Below are 6000 nucleotides of genomic sequence, written 5' to 3'. Positions count from 1 at the left end.
CATTTCTGATGAGTATGAAGCCTCACTCATCTCCCCTCACTTTCTCCCTTTCCACTCCATTGCAAAAGATTTTTCTTGAATTTTTTTTTTGTTTTTTGTTTTTCAAGAAAATGGAGTTAAGTGGACATCCCAAGGCCCCACAGCTAGGTAATTATTAAGTGTCTGAGGCTGGATTTGAATTCAGATACTCCTCACTCCAGGGCCGAAGCTCTATCCATTGTGCCACCTAGCCACCCCTTCTTGACTATTTTACATGAAATATTTTAGCCTAATCTCTCCTTTCCCTTTCTCCAGTACATTCCTTTTTCAGCCATTAACTTCATCATCATAATAGAGTATACCTTCATATTCAGCTTCCTCCTGTTCCTTGTCTATATATTCTCTTTCCAAGTGCTCTAATATCTGAAGGTTTAAATGAGTTATCAATAACAATACAGACAGTTCACAACATTAAATTCCATATAATTTTTACTTCCCATCTCTATGCTTCTCCTGAGTCCTGTAGTTGAAGATCAAAATTCCTGTTCAATTCTGTTAGTTTGAAAAGGAAAATTGATAAGTCTCCTCTTTCACTGAATGTCCATCTATTCCCTTGAAAGATGATAGCCAGTTTTGCTGGGCAATTGATTCTCGATTATAATCCAAGCTCTTTTGCCTTGCAGAATATCATATTACAAGCCCTTTGAATTTGTTTTTGTTAACATTAAATTTTTTCTTTTATTAAAATATGTCTTTATTCATTTTAAACAGACATATAAGAAAAAAGAAAAGAAAAAGCACATTTCCATTTACACAAAAGAATATATGAGACAATTCAATATAAAACAATAAATTTCTATTTCAAGAGAAGCAATGTAATAAATACTACATTGTTTTCAAAGGTACCTAGTTTTTCTAGATTTTCTTTTGTTTCTTGATGGGTACTTTATATTTTATGTTCTTTTATATTTTCTTGCCCATCAGTGCCCTAGAGAGGGCTACTTTAATTGCTAATATGCAGACATATGCTTAAATATCTACAAACATATGCACAAATATATGTTTATACATTTATGTAACACCATATTCTGTGGTACTTCAAAATAAGATGATCTTTGATTAAAGGATAGGAACATCTCACAGAAGGCAATTTGTCAGTCTTTACATTGTTTCAATGGTATACTGATCCAAATTGAATATGATGAAAGAGAAATCATATCCTTAATGAAGAAACATGAAGTATAAGAGATAGCAAGATCAGACAATGTGCTATCAGTTCATTTACTAAATTAAAAGTGACAGTCCTTGGTTTTTCTTCAAACTCCCCTGTTCTTTCTCTGGATACAGATGGCATTCTCCATTTCCTAGAGCCCCAAATTTTTCCTGATTGTTGCACTGATGGAATGAGTGAGTCCATCAAGGTTGATCATCACCCCCATAGTGCTGTTAGGGTGTACAATGTTCTGGTTCTGTTCATCTCACTGAGCATCAATCCATGAAAATCCCTCCAGGCTTCCCTGAATTCTAAACCCTCCTTGTGTCTAATAGAACAATAGTGTTCCATGAAATACATATACCACAGTTTGGTAAGTCATTCCCCAAATGAAGGACATTTACTTAATTTCAAATTCTTTGACAACACAAACAGGAATGCTATGAATATTTTTGTACAAGTGATGTTTTTACTCTTTTTCATCATCTCTTCAGGGTATACATCCATTAGTGGTATAGCTGGATAAAAGGGTATGCACATTTTTGTTGTCCTTCAGGTGTAGTTCCAAATATCTCTCCAGAAAGGTGGGATTAATTCACAGCTCCACCAACAATGTAATACTGTCCCAGATTTTCTACAACCCTTCCAACAAAGATTATTATCCTTTCTGGTCAGATTGACCAGTTTGAGAGGTATGAGGTGGTACCTCAGAGAAGCTTTAATTTGCATCTCTCTAATAACTAATGATTTAGAGCAATTTTTCATATGACTCTGGATTGCTTTGATTTCCTCATCTGTAAATTGCCTTTGCATATCCTTTGACCATTGGCAATTGGGGAGTGCCTTTTTTTTAAAATATGACTCAGTTCTCTGTATGTTTTAGAAATGAATACTTTGTTAGAAATATTAGTTGTAAAGATTGTTTCCCAATTTACTACATTTCTTTTGATCCTGGTTACAGTGGTTTTGTATTTGCAAAAAATGTATTAATTTAATATAATCAAAATCATCTAGATTGTTTTTAGTGATGTTCTCTATCACTTCCTTAGTCATAAACTGCTTCACTTCCCATAGTTCTGACAGGTAAAGTTATAGTATTGTTTCTTATGTCTAAATCCTGTATCCATTTGGATCTCATCTTGGTACATGGTATGAGGTGTTGGTCTAATCTAAGCTTCTTCCATACTAACTTTGAATTTTCTCAGCAGTTTTTACCAAAGAGTGAGTTTTTATCCCAATAGCTGGACTCTTTGGGTTTATCAAACAGCAGATTACTATAATCATATAACCTAGTCTATTGCACTGGTTCACCACTCTATTTCTGAGCCAATACCAGACAGTTTTGATGACTGATGCTTTATAATATAAGTTTAGATCAGGTAGGGCTAAGCCACCTTCTTTTGTCCTTTTTTTCATTGAATCCCTGGAAATTCTTGACTTTTTATTGTTCCATATGTATTTACTTACAACATTTTCTAACTCATTAAAGTATTTTCTTTAGAATGTTCATTGGTAGGGCATGAAACAGGTTAGTTTAGTTTTGGTAGAATTGTCATTTTTATTATATTAGCTCTACCTATCCATGATCAGTTGATGTTTGCCCAGTTATTTAAACCTGATTTAATTTCTGTGAGAAGTGTTTTATAATTATTTTCAAAATTTTTCTGAGTCTGCCTTGGAAAATAGACTCCCAAGTATTTTATTAATGTCTGAGGTTACTTTGAATGGGGTTTCTCTTTTGAGCTCTTCCTGTTCTATCTTGCTAGTCAAAAATACAGAAAAGTTGAGAATTTATGAGAGTTTATTTTATATCCTGGACTTTGCTAAAATTGCTCTTCCCAGTAACTTTTTGGATGCTTTCTTGGGATTCTCTAGGTATAGCATCATGTCATCTGCAAAAAGTGAGTTTTGTCTCTTCCTTCCCAGTTCTAAATCCTTCAATTTCTTTTTCTTCTCTAATTGCTGAAGCTAACATTTCTAATATGATATTGAATAGTAGTGGTGATAATGGGCATCCTTGTTTCACCCCAGCCTCTCCCCATTGAATATAACGCTTGTTGATGGTTTCAGATAGATACTGCCTAAGGACCAGTCCATTTATTCCTACAATCTCTAGTATTTTTAATAGGAATGAGGGAAAAGTTTTTTCAGCATCTATTGATATAATCATATAATTCCTTATAGTTTTGTTATTGACACAAGTAATTATGCTAGCAGTTTTTCTAATTTTGAACCAACCTTGCAATCCTGGGATAAATTCTATTTGGTCAGAATGTACTATCTATAACTTGTAATTGTTTTGCTGAGATTTTATTTATTTAAGATTTTTGCATCTATATTAATCAGGGAGATAGGTCTATAACTTTCTTTCTCTGTTTTATCTCTTCCTGGTTTAGGTATTGGCAGAATATTGATGCTATAGAAAGTGTTAGACAGAGTTCTGCCTTCACCTATTTTACAAAAGTTTTTATAAAGATTCAAATCAATTGTTCTTAAATGTTTGATAAAATTCACTTGTGAATCCATCAGGTGTTGGACATTTTTTCTTGGGGAGTTCAATGAATTATTTGTTGTAATATATGGTTGTTTAGGTATTTAATCTTCTCCGAATTTAAGCTGGGCAAATTATGTTTCTGCTAATATTTGTCCATTTTGCTTAGATTGTCAAATTTATTGGCATAGAGTTGGGCAAAATAATTATGAATTATTACTTTTATTTCCTCATTGGTGGTGAGTTCACCTTTTTCATTTATGATTTGGTTTTCTTCCTTCATTTTTTTTTTTACTCACATTGACTATATGTTATAAATTTTATTGCTTTGTTCATAAAATCAAATTTTGGTTTTATTTATTAATTCAATGGTTATTTTGCTTTTGCTTTTATTAATTTCTCCTTTAATTTTTTTTAAATTTCTAACTTGGTATTTAATTGAGGGTTTTTAATTTGTTTTTTCTCTAATTTTTTTAGTTTCATATTTAGTTCATTGATTTCTCTTTCTCTAATTCATTCATGTAAGCATTTAAAGATATCATATATCCCCTGATAATCACTTTGAATGATTTCCTTATGCTTTAGTATGTTGTTTCATTATTGTCATTATCTAGGATAAAATAATTATTTCTTTCTATAATTTGTTGTTTGATCCACTCAATCTTTAAAATGAGGTTATTCAGTTTCCAATTATTTCTAGGTATATATCTCCCTGGCCCAATATTGCATGTGATATCTTTTTTGCATTGTGATATGAGAAAGATGTATTCACTATTTCTGTCATTCTGAAATTTATTATTAGTTTTTCATGCCCTAGTACATAGTCAATTTGTGTATAAATGCCTTGTACTGCAGAGAAAGCGGTATATTCCTTTTTATCCCCATTCAATTTCCCCCATAAGTCTATCATAACTAGTTTTTTTCTAGAAATCTATTTACCTCCTTAACTTCTTTGTTGTTAATTTTATGATTTGATTTATCTAAATCTGAGACCAGGAGGCTGAGGTCTCCCACTAGCAGAGTTTTTCTGTCTATGTATTCCTGTAGTACTTTCAGTTTCTCCTCTAAGAATCTGGATGCTCTCCCATTGGGTGCATACATATTCAGTACTGAAATCACTTTACTATCTATGGTACCTTTTAGGAAGATATAGGTTCTTTCCTTATCTCTTTTGATGCTCTCTATTTTTGCACCAGCTTTATCTGATATAAGGATTGTTAACCCCTGCTTTTATTCACTTCAACTGAAGTGAAATATATTTTGCTCCAAATTTTTACCTTTACTCTATATGTATCTCTCTGCTACAAATGAATTTCTTGTGAGCAGCATATTGTAGGATTCTGGATTTTCATTCACTCTGCCATTTGTTTACATTTTAAGGGAGAATTCATCCCATTCACATTCAAAGTTATAATTACTTACGGTTTATTGCCTTTCATGCTATCTTCCCTCTGTTTGTCTTTTTCCCTTTTATTTCTGTTATCCACATTTCCCAGTATTTTGTTTCTGAATACCACCTCCTACAGTATGTTTGCCCTCCTATATCCACCCCTCCCCTTTCTTTCCCCTTTCCATTTTCCCCTTTTCCCTTCCCTTCCTTCTGTTAGTTCCCCTTTTTCTCACTCTCCCTGTCTCCAACCCCTCCTTCTCTTTTCCCTTTTTAATACTTGAAAGGTAAGATGTTTTTTAAGTTAACTGAATGTGTGTGTAAATTAACTTTAAGCTAAGTCTGATGAGAGGAAAATTCAGGTGTTTGTCATCTCCTCACTTAATCCCCTATATTACCATAGGTCTTTTGTGACTCTTAATGTAATGAGGTTTACCCCATTCAATACCCTCCCTCCTCAAATCTCCTTCCTGTCCCCCTTTTTATGGAGTAGGGTTTTTTAAATCATTCTATCTAAGTCATAGAAAATTCTGAGTATTCATCACTTCTAGCTAAGTATATTCTATCTAATAGAGGTACAATTCTTGACAGTTATTAGAGTCTTTCTCCCAAGTAGGGTTATAGCCAGTTTCATTCCATTGGATAGCAGTCTGATGGATTAGTCATGAATGTCCATCACTTCTTGCTAGGTATATTCTCTCTGTTAGAGTTACAATTCTCAAGAGATATGAGAATCTTTTTTTCCAATGCTGGGATCCAGCCAGTTTCATCTTATTTGGATAGCAGTTTTTTTATTACCTCCCCCCCCCACCCCGTTTTTTAATCTTTTCATGTGTCCCTTGATCTTCCTGTTTGCTATCCAAATTTTCTATTTAGGTCTGGTCTTTTCATCAGGAATTTTCAGAATTCTTCCATTTCATTAAATGTCCA

This window comes from Macrotis lagotis, chromosome 4 (assembly GCF_037893015.1).
Source record: "Macrotis lagotis isolate mMagLag1 chromosome 4, bilby.v1.9.chrom.fasta, whole genome shotgun sequence".
In the NCBI taxonomy this organism is placed as follows: Eukaryota; Metazoa; Chordata; class Mammalia; order Peramelemorphia; family Peramelidae; genus Macrotis; species Macrotis lagotis.
The sequence above is the reverse complement of the archived record's forward strand: the minus strand, read 5'-3'. Positions refer to the sequence as shown.